Here is a 17,679-nt window from a genome sequence, read left to right on the forward strand (position 1 = left end):
CCAGGTTCACTTTTAGAGCCCTTTTTGAATATTGGCACCACATTTGCTATGCGCCAGTCCTGCGGAACAGACCCTGTCGCTATAGAGTCACTAAAAATAAGAAATAATGGTTTATCTATTACATTACTTAGTTCTCTTAGTACTCGTGGGTGTATGCCATCCGGACCCGGAGATTTATCTATTTTAATCTTATTTAGCCGGTTTCGCACCTCTTCTTGGGTTAGATTGGTGACCCTTAATATAGGGTTTTCATTGTTTCTTGGGATTTCACCTAGCATTTCATTTTCCACCGTGAATACCGTGGAGAAGAAGGTGTTTAATATGTTAGCTTTTTCCTCGTCATCTACAACCATTCTTTCCTCACTATTTTTTAAGGGGCCTACATTTTCAGTTTTTATTCTTTTACTATTGATATAGTTGAAGAACAGTTTGGGATTAGTTTTACTCTCCTTAGCAATGTGCTTCTCTGTTTCCTTTTTGGCAGCTTTAATTAGTTTTTTAGATAAAGTATTTTTCTCCCTATAGTTTTTTAGAGCTTCAATGGTGCCATCCTGCTTTAGTAGTGCAAATGCTTTCTTTTTACTGTTAATTGCCTGTCTTACTTCTTTGTTTAGCCACATTGGGTTTTTCCTATTTCTAGTCCTTTTATTCCCACAAGGTATAAACCGCTTACACTGCCTATTTAGGATGTTCTTAAACATTTCCCATTTATTATCTGTATTCTCATTTCTGAGGATATTGTCCCAGTCTACCAGATTAAGGGCATCTCTAAGCTGTTCAAACTTTGCCTTCCTAAAGTTCAGTGTTTTTGTGACTCCCTGACAAGTCCCCCTAGTGAAAGACAGGTGAAACTGCACAATATTGTGGTCGCTATTTCCTAAATGCCCAACCACCTGCAGATTTGTTATTCTGTCAGGTCTATTAGATAGTATTAGGTCTAAAAGTGCTGCTCCTCTGGTTGGATTCTGCACCAATTGTGAAAGATAATTTTTCTTGGTTATTAGCAGAAACCTGTTGCCTTTATGGGTTTCACAGGTTTCTGTTTCCCAGTTAATATCCGGGTAGTTAAAGTCCCCCATAACCAGGACCTCATTATGGGTTGCAGCTTCATCTATCTGCTTTAGAAGTAGACTTTCCATGGTTTCTGTTATATTTGGGGGTTTGTAACAGACCCCAATGAGAATTTTGTTACCATTTTTCCCTCCATGAATTTCGACCCATATGGACTCGACATCCTCATTCCCTTCGCTAATATCCTCCCTTAAAGTGGACTTTAGACAAGTCTTTACATAGAGACAAACCCCTCCTCCTCTCCGATTTTTACGATCCTTTCTAAACAGACTGTAACCCTGTAAGTTAACTGCCCAGTCATAGCTTTCATCTAACCATGTCTCGGTTATTCCCACTATGTCAAAGTTACCTGTAGATATTTCTGCTTCTAGTTCTTCCATCTTGTTTGTCAGGCTTCTGGCGTTTGCGAGCATGCAGTTTAGAGGATTTTGTTTTGTTCCAATCTCCTCACTGTGGATTGTTTTAGAAATGTTCTTACCTCCCTTCTGAGTATGTTTTCCTGGGTCGTCTTTGTTCGAGTCTAATGTTTTTCTTCCCGTCCCCTCTTCTTCTAGTTTAACGCCCTCCTGATGAGTGTAGCAAGTCTTCTGGCGAATGTGTGTTTCCCAGGTTTGTTGAGGTGTAGTCCGTCTCTGGCGAGGAGTCCATCATACCAGTAATTCACACCGTGGTCCAGGAATCCAAATCCTTGTTGTCTGCACCATCGTCTTAGCCAGTTGTTTGCATCAAGGATCCTGTTCCATCTCCTGGTGCCATGCCCATCTACTGGAAGGATAGAAGAAAAAACTACCTGTGCATCCAGTTCCTTTACTTTCTTCCCCAACTCTTCAAAGTCCTTGCAGATTGTCGGTAGGTCCTTCCTTGCCGTGTCATTGGTGCCAACATGTATTAGAAGAAATGGGTGGACGTCCTTGGAGCTGAAGAGCTTTGGTATCCTATCGGTCACATCCTTGATCATCGCACCTGGAAGGCAGCATACTTCTCTTGCAGTTATGTCCGGTCTGCAGATGGCTGCTTCTGTGCCTCTCAGTAGTGAGTCTCCCACCACCACCACTCTTCGTTGCTTCTTGGCTGTACTTTTTGCTGTCACTTGTTGCTGTGTGCCCTTTTCTTTTTTGCTTGCTGGTATTGCTTCATTCATAGGTGTGCCATCTTCATCCTCTACAAAGATTTGATATCGGTTCTTCAGTTGTGTGGTTGGTGATTTCTCCATGGTCTTCTTGCTTCTTTTGGTCACATGCTTCCACTCATCTGCTTTTGGAGGTTCTCTGACACTTTTTGCACCTTCTGTGACCAGTAGAGATGCTTCTGTTCTATCTAGAAAGTCTTCATTCTCTTTGATGAGTTTCAAAGTTGCTATTCTTTCTTCCAGACCCCGCACCTTTTCTTCTAAAAGGGCCACTAGTCTACACTTCTGACAGGTGAAATTGGATTCTTCTTCTGGTCGATCTGTGAACATGTAGCACATGCTGCAGCTCACCATGTAGGTTGTCACATCTGCCATGTTGCTCCTAGATCCTGCTGACTTGCTGTGTGTTTTCCTTCTTGTGTAATCTACTCAGCCAAGCTCTCTTGCAATAATGTCCTACAGGCAAAAATTTGCGCGCCGTAAGGCGCGCGGTTTGGTGATGCTTTCGAAGCAGCTGGTCCCGGCTGTACCCAACGATCTTCTAGCTTAGGGAGACTTCGCTTCTCCCAGAAGGCACCTGGAATATGCAAATTAGCCTCCTGAAGCTTGAATCCCTGGTTTGGTGATGCTTTCGAAGCAGCTGGTCCCGGCTGTACCCAACGATCTTCTAGCTTAGGGAGACTTCGCTTCTCCCAGAAGGCACCTGGAATATGCAAATTAGCCTCCTGAAGCTTGAATCCCTGGTTTGGTGATGCTTTCGAAGCAGCTGGTCCCGGCTGTACCCAACGATCTTCTAGCTTAGGGAGACTTCGCTTCTCCCAGAAGGCACCTGGAATATGCAAATTAGCCTCCTGAAGCTTGAATCCCTGGTTTTGTACTTTTGCCCTGTCCTGTATTTGAATAATATGCCATTTGATGTATGTAACTGTTCTCTGGTTTCTATTAGCTGTAATTTATGTATTTTCTTGGCTGGGAGTTCAACTGTAATATGTCTCCTTCCCCCAATACTTGCAGCCCTAAGCTATAATGTAATTAAGCTTTGTCAACATCACTAGTGGAGGAATAGCCATTCTTCCTCACAGCAGGTGGCTAGTCAAATGTACATATTACATAGACTGCCTGGAGCCCACCAGTCTAGAATCTTCTGGTGGACCCAACCATTGAATAGAAGGTGTAACCCCTACCCCTTCATGGGCGGATCCCAGAAGCTCAGACAATCCATTCTTATTTTGAGATCAGATGTGAGTTGATCCTTGAAGGAGAAGGAGTGGGGATTCTTAGCTGAGGCAAGACCCCACGTCCAGCTGTGACTGTGGAAGCGAACAGGGCGAGACTTGAGCTGAGGACATATCTCGTCGTTCGTGAGATTGTTTTGGGATCCATTGGACTAATTGTGGACTATTGCTTTGTTACCTGGCACAAGGATTATCGGGAGGTGCCCCTGAACCTGTTCCATTGGACTAATTGTGGACTCTGTAGATCTACCTGCATGTGCTGTTCCAGCGTTCTTGATAATAAATCTGTGGAATCATCCCTTGGCCTATTGTCCCTTCTTGCTCTGCCGTACACCCCGTCACAAACTGGTGGCAAGCAGTGGGACCAGAGCAGAAGGAATGGAGGACAATGGCCCAACATCGGGAACCAACACCGCAGAGTACAAGAACTGGACTTTGGAGAGCCTACAATCAAAGGCCCGTGAAGTAGGAGTCTGTTTCAAGGGACTCTCCAAGGAGCATCTTATTGAGGCTTTGGAAGGAGTTCGCCTGCAAGATGACGCTGAGGAAGGACCCTCACAGCAAATGGAGGAAAGACTGCAGCCGGAGGTAAATACCCAAAAAAGTCAGTGGGTTGTGTGGTACGAGGAGGAGTTGGCATTGCTGGGAGAAGAGGCCACCATGGACGATAAGAGGGAGGCCATTCACAGAGCTCAGGAGATGGCATTGCTGGAGAGGCAGATCGCTTTGGAAGCAGCTAGAAGCTCCAGACAGACTGTAACCCCAGTACCCACCATGAGGGAACTCCCCAGAGTGTCCCGCAAAGACTTCAAGCCCTTTAATGAGGCTGCAGGCGACATTGAGGGCTTCTTCCAGGACTTTGAGCATCAGTGTCGATTAATGGAAGTCCCGGAAAGGGACCGAGTCCGACATCTGGTAGGGCTCTTAGAGGGTAGAGCTGCCGCAGCCTATAGAGCTATGGACCCTCAGGGAAACTGTGAGTATGCAGAGATTAAACGGACTATTCTAGAACATTATGCTGTTACCCCAGACACTTACAGGACTCAGTTCCGTACTTTAGCCTGTGATGAGGAAGTGTCTTTCAAGATGTATGCCCACAGACTCAAACAAATATGTCATCGCCTGTAGAATGTAAGCCCGCAAGGGCAGGGTCCTCGCCCCTCTGTATCAGTCCGTCATTGTTAGTTTGTTTACTGTATGTGATATTTGTAACTTGTATGTAACCCCTTCTCATGTACAGCACCATGGAATCAATGGTGCTATATAAATAAATAATAATAATAATAATCGCTGGCTGGAGGCAGAGGAGGCCTTAACCTGGGAGACCTTCCTCCAGATTATCTTAAAAGAGCAGTTTTACTTCAAGTGCCCTGCTGAGATCCGGGAATGGGTGCGTGAGAGGAGACCAGCCACTGTGGAGGTAGCTGCAGCTCTAGCTGATGAGGCTCTCACCATCAAGCCTCAGTGGAGGGTTCTGTTGGAGGATGGAGAGAGGCCTACCAGCTCCACAACACCGGTGGCCCCCTGTTCTTCTGTCCCCATTGTTCCCCGTTCCTCTAAGCCACCACCTCATGCTGATACCCGTGTAAATGTGCCTCCAGTTGCTTCTACTGCGTTTTCTGGTATACGACGAGGAGAGGAAGTAGCAGAGCGCAGGTGTTATGGTTGTGGGCATCTGGGGCATCTGCAGGCCTCATGCCCAGCCAGCTCATGGAGAAGTCGTCCTCAAACCCCTACAGCACCTTCAGGTGGGAGCCGGCCTCCAGGTTCCCTTACCCCTTGCCCAAGAGGACGCCTTGGATGGAGTGAGACCCAGCAGAGATGCTATCGATGTGGACAGCCGGGGCATCTGCAAGCCTCCTGCCCAGCTGTTCAAATGAGGATTAATCCTGTACCCAGTCGTTTTATTAATTATGTACACCCAAGTGCCATGGAGGACGACGTGTCACCACTACGTGAGGACTGGCCTAGTGCCTCACCCACCCATGTTGCACCACTAGGAGTTTATGGTGTGCGACCCGCAGCTATGACGACTTCTGCTCATCAAGGTAAGCACTTGCAGGAGGTCGTGCTGGATGGACAGAGACTTATTGGATTTTGTGACTCAGGGGCTTTCCTCACACTGGCTGATCCCCGAGTGGTTCGGCCTGAGGCAATCCATCGAGGACCTGGGATTGTCATTGAACTGGCTGGTGGACAATGGAGGACTATTCCCACAGCCACTGTGGATCTGAACTTTGGTTTTGGGGTCAGGCGATGTGTGGTTGGGGTGATGGGTGGTCTGCCTGCAGATGTTCTCCTGGGCAATGATGTGGGAGAGCTACGATGCCAATTCGTGGCTGCATGAAGCCACATGTAAGTTACGCTCTGCCTGTGTGTACTTAACCAGCGACCTGTAGAGGTCCCTGGTACGTACACAAATTGGGAGGGGAAGGGATTGTCATGATATGTACTTTTGCCCTGTCCTGTATTTGAATAATATGCCATTTGATGTATGTAACTGTTCTCTGGTTTCTAGCTGTAATTTATGTATTTTCTTGGCTGGGAGTTCAACTGTAATATGTCTCCTTCCCCCAATACTTGCAGCCCTAAGCTATAATGTAATTAAGCTTTGTCAACATCACTAGTGGAGGAATAGCCATTCTTCCTCACAGCAGGTGGCTAGTCAAATGTACATATTACATAGACTGCCTGGAGCCCACCAGTCTAGAATCTTCTGGTGGACCCAACCATTGAATAGAAGGTGTAACCCCTACCCCTTCATGGGCGGATCCCAGAAGCTCAGACAATCCATTCTTATTTTGAGATCAGATGTGAGTTGATCCTTGAAGGAGAAGGAGTGGGGATTCTTAGCTGAGGCAAGACCCCACGTCCAGCTGTGACTGTGCAAGCGAACAGGGCGAGACTTGAGCTGAGGACATATCTCGTCGTTCGTGAGATTGTTTTGGGATCCATTGGACTAATTGTGGACTATTGCTTTGTTACCTGGCACAAGGATTATCGGGAGGTGCCCCTGAACCTGTTCCATTGGACTAATTGTGGACTCTGTAGATCTACCTGCATGTGCTGTTCCAGCGTTCTTGATAATAAATCTGTGGAATCATCCCTTGGCCTATTGTCCCTTCTTGCTCTGCCGTACACCCCGTCACAAACTGGTGGCAAGCAGTGGGACCAGAGCAGAAGGAATGGAGGACAATGGCCCAACATCGGGAACCAACACTGCAGAGTACAAGAACTGGACTTTGGAGAGCCTACAATCAAAGGCCCGTGAAGTAGGAGTCTGTTTTAAGGGACTCTCCAAGGAGCATCTTATTGAGGCTTTGGAAGGAGTTCGCCTGCAAGATGACGCTGAGGAAGGACCCTCACAGCAAATGGAGGAAAGACTGCAGCCGGAGGTAAATACCCAAAAAAGTCAGTGGGTTCTGTGGTACGAGGAGGAGTTGGCATTGCTGGGAGAAGAGGCCACCATGGACGATAAGAGGGAGGCCATTCACAGAGCTCAGGAGATGGCATTGCTGGAGAGGCAGATCGCTTTGGAAGTCCTGTTCCATTGGACTAATTGTGGACTCTGTAGATCTACCTGCATGTGCTGTTCCAGCGTTCTTGATAATAAATCTGTGGAATCATCCCTTGGCCTATTGTCCCTTCTTGCTCTGCCGTACACCCCGTCACAAACTGGTGGCAAGCAGTGGGACCAGAGCAGAAGGAATGGATAATGCATAAATTCTGTAAAATATGGGAGGATTGGAAAAGTCACCAAGGCATGGATACTATGTCCTTACGTGGGGACATGCTGGGTGATGCATATAAAATCTGTTCCCATAATATCCTTCCTGTTTCAGGAGAAATCTAAAGAACTTGGAGACTTGGGACTTATCTTTCATAATGTTTATTTTCACATGAGTGCACAAATTGCCGTTCAGCTTAAATATGTTGATTAATTTAATAAGATACTTGCTAATTGCTATGTGGTCCGGAACAAGGAGGGGGGAGGGGTTTGGATGGGTGTTGTCTTTTGTTGTATGTTGAAAAATTCAAGAAAAATTTATCTGATTTATAAAAAAGATTTTACAAAGGGGACAAACAATACCTCAAATGCAGTGCATGAAATAAACAAGATTAAAACAGGAATTTTACTATGGTGATGACAGAAATGATTTGTCTTAGCGAAGGAGAGGACTGCGATTGGGAACATCCAGTGAACGGGATCGTACATACACTGATGTATATCTTTCTGCATGAACCCAGATCATAATTAGCCTCAACCTTTTATCAGGACCTAAGTTACACCCATGTTGATACAGGAAAGATATATATCTTGGTACCGTGTTAGCCAGTGGATAGAAAAATATTTTGAATTGACAGTCTTCAGTGGTTGATACCTTTTAATAGCTAACTGAAAAGATGGTAACAAATTGCAAGCTTTCGAGACTACTCAGGTCTCTTCATCAGGCATAGACTAAAAAAAATTCTGAAGAATCATATATTTATGCACAACACATCACAGAAAAAAAAAACACAGAAAAACATGGATAAGACAGGTGACATGCAGCAGAATTACCATGAGGGATAAACAGTTATGTCCATAAATATTGGACCAGTTCTTAGATAAGAAATGTTTTATTGTCATCTGATTGGGGTCCGGTTCTGTTGTGTTGACCCCACATGGCCTCTACCAGAAGGAACCATCCTGGCCACCATGGATGTGGAATATTTGTGCTCTAATATCCCACACCAGGATGGATTAAACGCCTGCAAATTCTTCCTGGAAAACACAGGGACTGATGCGGATTCTGTGGTGAAACTAATAAAATTCATCCTCACCCACAATTACTTTGAATTTGACAACAAGATATATCTACAGGAGACTGGTACAGCAATGGGAAGTAAAATAGCTGATGAAGAGACCTGTGTAGTCTCGAAAGCTTGCAATTTACCATCTTTTCAGTTAGCCATTAAAAGGAATCAACCACTGAGGACTCTCAATGCTAAATATTTTTCTAAGTGACACCCACACACCCCTCCTTGATGACCTCACGTGGGCCGGGTGGTGGAATGTTCTCAACCCTCCAGGATTTTATAAAATTCCCAACATTATTAATATCTTCACTCCTGGAGACCACAGAAGTTCAAGATCAGCGCTATGTTTTTTATCGCGATTTTACCTTTCCATATAGATAGAAAACATGACATGGCTGGAGTCAGCGATCTGACCACTACTGATTTGGGGCTTATAGGCAGGTATTGCTGTATGGATTTTAATGTTTCCTATAACAGTGTCTTATAGTCAAAAACCTATGGTAAGATGTAAAGTAATTTCCCTTTCTCATTTAATTATACGGCTGTCTGTTATATCTTTTTGTACAATTTGTCAATAACATATAATATGATTTTCCAGTAATTCATTTTTCACACTCCGGGTATGGTAATGGATTCTCTCTGTGTGGCATTTTCCAGCAGTGTCGGTACTTGCGTTCCCGGGGTTCATGTGAGGTTGTTACATCATGTGAAACCTGCCCCCAATCAGCACTGGCGTCACCATCCCCCACCTTCGGACAAATCAAACATCAGGAGGAAGTCAGAGAGCAGCCGCCACCCTGGCTGCCAGTTGATATTCAATACATCCAAAGGCGGGGACAGTACAGCCGGCAGTGATTGGGAGCAGGGCTCGTGTGATGTAACACCCTCAGTGAGCCTCGGGAATGTGGGTCCTGACACCGCTGGAACGGCACCGGCACAGAAGAGAGGAGTGTTTTTATTTTAATGAGGCCAAACATGAGGAATGACAAGGGGTTGTTGGGGGTTAACCCCTTCATGACTTTGTGATTTTCCGTGTTCGTTTTCCGCTCCCCTCCTTCCCAGAGCCATAACTTTTTTATTTTTCCATCAATATGGCGATATGAGGGCTTATTTTTTTGCGAGACGAGTTGTATTTTTGAACAAAATCATTGGTTTTACCATGTCGTGTACTAGGAAATGGTAAACAAATTCCAAGTGCGGTGAAATTGAAAAAAAAAGTGCAATGCCACACTTGTTTTTTGTTTGGCTTTTTTACTAGGTTCATTAAATGCTAAAACTGACCTGCTATTAAGATTCTCCAGGTCATTACGAGTTCATAGACACCAAACATGTCTAGGTTCTCTTTTATCTAAGTGGTGAAAACAAATTCCAAACTTTGCTAAAATAATTTTAAAAAATTGCGCCATTTTCCGATACCCATAGCGTCTCCATTTTTCGTGATCTGGGGTCGGTTGAATGCTTATTTTTTGAGCGCCGAGCTGACATTTTTAATGATACCATTTTGGTGCAAATACGTTCTTTTGATCGCCCGTTATTACATTTTAATTTAAGGTCGCGGCAACAAAAAAACGTAATTCTGGTGTTTCTAATATTTTTCTTGCTACGCCGTTTAGCGATCAGGTTAATCCTTTTTTTATTGACAGATTGGGCGATTCTTTACTCAGCGATATCAAATATCTGTAGGTTTGATTTTTTTTTTTTCTTTTCAATGGTGCAAAAGAGAGGCGATTTAAACTTTTAGATTTTTTTTCACTATTTTTTTTACTTTTGCCATGCTTCAATAGCCTGCATGTGAGGATAGAAGCTGGCACAACTCGATCGGCTCAGCTACATGGGAACGATCATCAGATCACTCCTATGTAGCTGAATTACAGGCTTGCTATGAGCGCCGACCACAGGGTGGTGCTCACAGCAAGCCGGCACCAGCAACCATAGAGGTCTCAGGGAGACATCTGGTTACTATGCCGACACATCGCTGACGCCGGATCATGTGACGGGGGTTGGCGATGCACTCATTTCCGGCCCAATGGCTGGAAGCGCCAGTTAAATGCCGATCTCAGCGTTTGACAGTGGCATATAACTAATTAATAGCAGCGGGTGGATCGTGATTCCACCCGTCACAATTGCGGGCACATGTCAGCTGTTCAAAACAGCTGACATGTCCTGGCTTTGAAGCGGGCTCACCGCCAGAGCCCACATCAAAGCAGGGGATCTGACCTTCGACGTACTATCCAGTCCAAGGTCAGAAAGAGGTTAAACCATTTCCAACATTCTGAACATAAAAAAAGCTTCTCCCCTGTGTGACTGCTCTGAAGTTTATTAAGGCTACGTTCACACTAGCGTTATGCTAGTGTGCGTCGGGTTAGCGTCGGGCGACGCAGCGGCGACGCACGCGTCATGCACCCCTATACTTAACATGGGGGACGCATGCGTTTTTGTTTGTTGCGTTGTGCGACGCATGCGTCTTTTTTGCCGCAAGCATCGGACCAAGAAAACGCAACAAGTTGCATTTTTCTTGCGTCCGATTTTCGGCAAAAAACGACGCATGCGTCGCAAAACGCAGCGTTTTTGCGTGTGTTTTGCCGCGTTTTTGTGTGCGTTGTGCGTTGCGTCGCCGACGCAGCGGCGCACAACGCTAGTGTGAACGTAGCCTTAGAGTTGATTTTCAAGCAAAATATTTACAACACTGAGGGTATGTTTCCACGGTCAGTAAACGCTGCGGGTTTGATGATGCGTTCATCCGCAGCGTCCAGATGTTACAGCATAGTGGGTGGAATTTCAAGAAATCCCATCTCTACTATGCGTTCAGAGACGCCTGCGGCAGCCCTGTGTAAGCGAACATGCGGAGGGTCTTTCAAAACCGCAGCATGTCCATTTATGTAGCGGAGATGCTCAGTCTCCGCAGCATTAATTTCCTATACACTATCATTACATGCAATAATACTGCATTATCTTTATAGTCACATGCGTAGTAAGTGTGGAAACGCAGCTTACTACGCATGTGTACTAATATAAATAATGTCTTACCTTGCTTCAGCCGGAAGATCCATCCACTGCAATTCTCGCAATGAGCTCAGCTGACCGCGAGAAATGCCTTGTACGTTACTGCCGTAGACAGAGTTATCCCCGGTGGTCATCTACAAGCTCCGCTGTGTCTGGATGTCAGGCTGGATGGTGGCATAATGTCACCATTCAGCCAAAGGCATCCAAATGTAGCAGAGCTGGACTCGTCGTGAGACACTCGGTAATTGACTACGGCGGACAGGAAGTATTTGTGTTACATAGTAGATACATATACATAGTTATTAAGGTTGAAGGCAGACTTTAAGTCCATCTAGTTCAACCCATAGCCTAGCCTAACATGCCCTAACATGTTGATCCAGAGGAAGGCAAAAAAAAACATGTGGCAAAAAGTAAGCTCCACATTGGGGAAAAAAATTCCTTCCCGACTCCACATACGGCAATCAGACTAGTTCCCTGGATCAACGCCCTATCAAGGAATCTAGTATATACCCTGTAACATTATACTTTTCCAGAAAGGTATCCAGTCCCCTCTTAAATGTAAGTAATGAATCACTCATTACAACATCATACGGCAGAGAGTTCCATAGTCTCGCTGCTCTTACAGTAAAGAATCCGCGTCTGTTATTATGCTTAAACCTTTTTTCCTCCAAACGCAGAGGATGCCCCCTTGTCCCTGTTTCAGGTCTATGATTTAAAAGATCATCAGAAAGGTCTTTGTATTGTCCCCTCATATTTATACATTAAAATAAGATCACCCCTTAGTCTTCGTTTTTTCAAACTAAATAGCCCCAAATGTAATAACCTATCTTGGTATTGTAGACCCCCCGGTCCTCTAATAACCTTGGTCGCTCTTCTCTGCACCCGCTCTAGTTCAGCTATGTCTTTCTTATACACCGGAGACCAGAACTTTGCACAGTATTCTAAGTGTGGTCGAACTAGTGACTTGTATAGAGGTAAAATTATGTTCTCCTCATGAGCATCTATGCCTCTTTTAATGCATCCCATTATTTTATTTGCCTTTGTAGCAGCTGCCTGACACTGGCCACTGAATATGAGTTTGTCATCCACCCAGGTCTTTTTCATTGACTGTTTTGCCCAGAGTTTTAGAATTAAGCACATAATTATACATCTTATTACTTCTACCCAAGTGCATGACCTTACATTTATCCCCATTTAAGCTCATTTGCCATTTATCAGCCCAAGCTTCTAGTTTACATAAATCATCCTGTAATATAAAATTGTCGTCCTCTGTATTAATTACCCTGCAGAGTTTAGTGTCATCTGCAAATATTGAAATTCTACTCTGAATGCCCCCTACAAGGTCATTAATAAATATGTTAAAAAGAAGAGGGCCCAATACTGACCCCTGTGGTACCCCACTGCTAACCGCTACCCAGTCCGAGTATGCTCCATTAATAACCACCCTTTGCTTCCTATCCCTGAGCCAGCTCTCAACCCACTTGCACATATTTTCCCCTATCCCCATTATTCTCATTTTATGTATCAACCTTTTGTGTGGCACCGTATCAAAAGCTTTTGAAAAGTCCATATACACTACATCCACTGGGTTCCCTTGGTCCAATCCGGAACTTACCTCTTCATAGAAACTGATCAAATTAGTCTGACATGAACGGTCCCTAGTAAACCCGTGCTGATACTGGGTCATGAGGTTATTCTTCTTCAGATACTCTAGTATAGCATCCCTTAGAATGCCCTCCAGTATTTTACCCACAGTAGAGGTTAAGCTTACTGGCCGATAATTTCCGAGTTCAGTTTTTGTCCCCTTTTTGAATATTGGCACCACATTTGCTATACGCCAGTCCTGTGGTACAGACCCTGTTATTATGGAGTCTCTAAAGATTAAAAATAATGGTCTATCGATGACTGTACTTAATTCCTGCAGTACTCGAGGGTGTATCCCATCCGGGCCCGGAGATTTGTCAATTTTAGTGATTTTTAGACGCCGCCGCACTTCCTGCTGGGTTAAGCCGGTGACATTTAATTGGGAATTTTTATCACTAGTCATTTTGTCTGCCATGGGATTTTCTTGTGTAAATACTGATGAAAAAAAAAGTCATTTATCATATTGGCCTTTTCCTCATCCACCATTTCACCCAGACTATTTTTAAGGGGGCCAACACTATCATTTTTTAGTTTCTTACTATTTATGTAGTTAAAGAATATTTTAGGATTATTTTTACTCTCTCTGGCAATGAGTCTCTCTGTCTCAATCTTTGCTGCCTTGATTTGCTTTTTACAGAATTTTTGTATTTATTTAATGCCTCATCACTACCAACTTCCTTTAATTCTCCAAATGCTTTCTTTTTGTCACTTATTGCGCCCCTTACAGCTCTATTTAGCCATATTGGTTTCCTCCTATTTCTAATATGTTTATTCCCATACGGTATATACTGTGCACAGGTCCTTTCCAGGATGCTAATAAACGTCTCACATTTTCTTTGTGTATTTTTATGTCTCAGGATATCGTCCCAGTTAATTGCACCAAGATCCTCTCTCATCCGTTGGAAATTTGCCCTCCTGAAGTTTAGTGTCCTTGTAACCCCTCTACTACAAATCTTATTAAAGGATACATGAAAACTTATTATTTTGTGATCGCTATTTCCCAAGTGACCCCCAACCCTTATATTTGCTATGCGGTCTAGCCTGTTGGTTAATATTAGGTCTAGCAGTGCCCCCCTTCTTGTTGGGTCCTGAACCAGTTGTGAAAGGTAATTGTCTCTCATAGTTGTCAAAAACCAATTACCTTTGCTGGAACTGCAGGTTTCTGTTCCCCAATCTATTTCAGGGTAGTTGAAGTCCCCCATAATAATGACTTCTCCTTGAGTCGCAGCTTCATCTATTTGCTTTACGAGGATATTCTCCATTGCTTCCATTATTTTTGGAGATTTATAACAAACCCCTATCAATAATTTATTATTTTTTCCCCCTCCCCTTATCTCCACCCACAGGGATTCTATATTTTCATTAAATTCACCTATATTATCACGCAGGATGGATTTTAACCCCTTCAAGACCCAGCCTATTTTGACCTTAAAGACCTTGCCGTTTTTTGCAATTCTGACCAGTGTCCCTTTATGAGGTAATAACTCAGGAACGCTTCAACGGATCCTAGCGGTTCTGAGATTGTTTTTTCGTGACATATTGGGCTTCATGTTAGTGGTAAATTTAGGTCAATAAATTCTGCATTTATTTGTGATAAACACGGAAATTTGGCGAAAATTTTGAAAATTTCGCAATTTTCACATTTTGAATTTTTATTCTGTTAAACCAGAGAGATATGTGACACAAAATAGTTAATAAATAACATTTCCCACATGTTTACTTTACATCAGCACAATTTTGGAAACAAAATTTTTTTTTGTTAGGAAGTTATAAGGGTTAAAATTTGACCAGCGATTTGTCATTTTTACAACGAAATTTACAAAACCATTTTTTTAGGGACCACCTCACATTTGAAGTCAGTTTGAGGGGTCTATATGGCTGAAAATACCCAAAAGTGACACCATTCTAAAAACTGCACTCCTCAAGGTACTCAAAACCACATTCAAGAAGTTTATTAACCCTTCAGGTGCTTCACAGCAGCAGAAGCAACATGGAAGGAAAAAATGAACATTTAACTTTTTAGTCACAAAAATTATCTTTTAGCAACAATTTTTTTATTTTCCCAATGGTAAAAGGAGAAACTGAACCACGAAAGTTGTTGTCCAATTTGTCCTGAGTACGCTGATACCTCATATGTGGGGGTAAACCACTGTTTGGGCGCACGGCAGGGCTTGGAAGGGAAGGAGCGCCATTTGACTTTTTGAATCAAAAATTGGCTCCACTCTTTAGCGGACACCATGTCACGTTTGGAGAGCCCCCGTGTGCCTAAAAATTGGAGCTCCCCCACAAGTGACCCCATTTTGGAAACTAGACGCCCCAAGGAACTTATCTAGATGCATAGTGAGCACTTTGAACCCCCAGGTGCTTCACAAATTGATCCGTAAAAATGAAAAAGTACTTTTTTTTCACAAAAAAATTCTTTTAGCCTCAATTTTTTCATTTTCACATGGGCAACAGGATAAAATGGATCCTAAAATGTGTTGGCAATTTCTCCTGAGTACACCAATACCTCACATGTGGGGGTAAACCACTGTTTGGGCACATGGTAAGGCTCGGAAGGGAAGGAGCGCCATTTGACTTTTTGAATGAAAAATTATTTCCATCGTTAGCGGACACCATGTCGCGTTTGGATAGCTCCTGTGTGCCTAAACATTGGCGCTCCCCCACAAGTGACCCCATTTTGGAAACTAGACCCCCCAAGGAACTTATCTAGATGCCTAGTGAGCACTTTAAACCCTCAGGTGCTTCACAAATTGATCTGTAAAAATGAAAAAGTACTTTTTTTTCACAAAAAAATTATTTTCGCCTCAATTTTTTCATTTTCACATGGGCAGTAGGATAAAATGGATCATAAAATTTGTTGGGCAATTTCTCCCGAGTACGCCGATACCTCATATGTGGGGGTAAACCACTGTTTGGGCACACGGCAGGGCTCGGAAGGGAAGGCGCGCCATTTGACTTTTTGAATGGAAAATTAGCTCCAATTGTTAGCGGACACCATGTCGCGTTTGGAGAGCCCCCTGTGTGCCTAAACATTGGAGCTCCCCCACAAGTGACCCCATTTTGGAAACTAGACCCCCCAAGGAACTTATCTAGATGCATATTGAGCACTTTAAACCCCCAGGTGCTTCACAGAAGTTTATAACGCAGAGCCATGAAAATAAAAAATAATTTTTCTTTCCTCAAAAATGATTTTTTAGCCTGGAATTTCCTATTTTGCCAAGGATAATGGGAGAAATTGGACCCCAAATATTGTTGTCCAGTTTGTCCTGAGTACGCTGATACCCCATATGTGGGGGTAAACCACTGTTTGGGCGCACGGCAGGGCTCGGAAGGGATGGCACGCCATTTGGCTTTTTAAATGGAAAATTAGCTCCAATCATTAGCGGACACCATGTCACGTTTGGAGAGCCCCTGTGTGCTTAAACATTGGAGATCCCCCAGAAATGACACCATTTTGGAAACTAGACCCCCAAAGGAACTAATCTAGATGTGTGGTGAGGACTTTGAACCCCCAAGTGCTTCACAGAAGTTTATAACGCAGAGCCGTGAAAATAAAAAATCATTTTTCTTTCCTCAAAAATTATGTTTTAGCAAGCATTTTTTTAGATTCACAAGGGTAACAGGAGAAATTGGACCCCAGTAATTGTTGCGCAGTTTGTCCTGAGTATGCTGGTACCCCATATGTGGGGGTAAACCACTGTTTGGGCACACGTCAGGGCTCGGAAGTGAGGGAGCACCATTTGACTTTTTGAATACGAGATTGGCTGGAATCAATGGTGGCGCCATGTTGCGTTTGGAGACCCCTGATGTGCCTAAACAGTGGTAACCCCTCAATTCTAACTCCAACACTAACCCCAACACACCCCTAACCCTAATCCCAACTGTAGCCATAATCCTAATCACAACCCTAACCCCAACACACCCCTAACCACAACACTAACCCCAACACACCACTAACCCTAACCACAACCCTAATTCCAACCCTAACCCTAAGGCTATGTGCCCACGTTGCGGATTCGTGTGAGATATTTCCGCACCATTTTTGAAAAATCTGCGGGTAAAAGGCACTGTGTTTTACCTGCGGATTTTCCGCGGATTTCCAGTGTTTTTTGTGCGGATTTCACCTGCGGATTCCTATTGAGGAACAGGTGTAAAACGCTGCGGAATCCGCACAAAGAATTGACATGCTGCGGAAAATACAACGCAGCGTTCCCGCGCGGTATTTTCCGCACCATGGGCACAGCGGATTTGGTTTTTCATATGTTTACATGGTACTGTAAACCTGATGGAACACTGCTGCGAATCCGCAGCCAAATCCGCACCGTGTGCACATAGCCTAATTCTAAAGGTATGTGCACACGCTGCGGATCCGCAGCAGTTTCCCATGAGTGTACAGTTCAATGTAAACCTATGGGAAACAAAAATCGCTGTACACATGCTGCGGAAAAACTGCACGGAAACGCAGCGGTTTACATTCCGCAGCATGTCACTTCTTTGTGCGGATTCCGCAGCGGTTTTACAACTGCTCCAATAGAAAATCGCAATTGTAAAACCGCAGTGAAATGTGCAGAAAAAAACGCGGTAAATCCGCCATAAATCCGCAGCGGTTTAGCACTGCGGATTTATCAAATCCGCAGCGGAAAAATCCGCAGAGGACCAGAATACGTGTGCACATTCCTAACCCTAACCCTAGCCCTAGCCCTAACCCTAGCCCTACCCCTACCCCTAACCCTACCCCTACCCCTAGCCCTAACCTTAACCCTAACCCTACCCCTAACCCTAACCCTATTCTAA

Source organism: Ranitomeya imitator, chromosome 2, assembly GCF_032444005.1.
Source record: "Ranitomeya imitator isolate aRanImi1 chromosome 2, aRanImi1.pri, whole genome shotgun sequence".
Taxonomy (NCBI): Eukaryota; Metazoa; Chordata; class Amphibia; order Anura; family Dendrobatidae; genus Ranitomeya; species Ranitomeya imitator.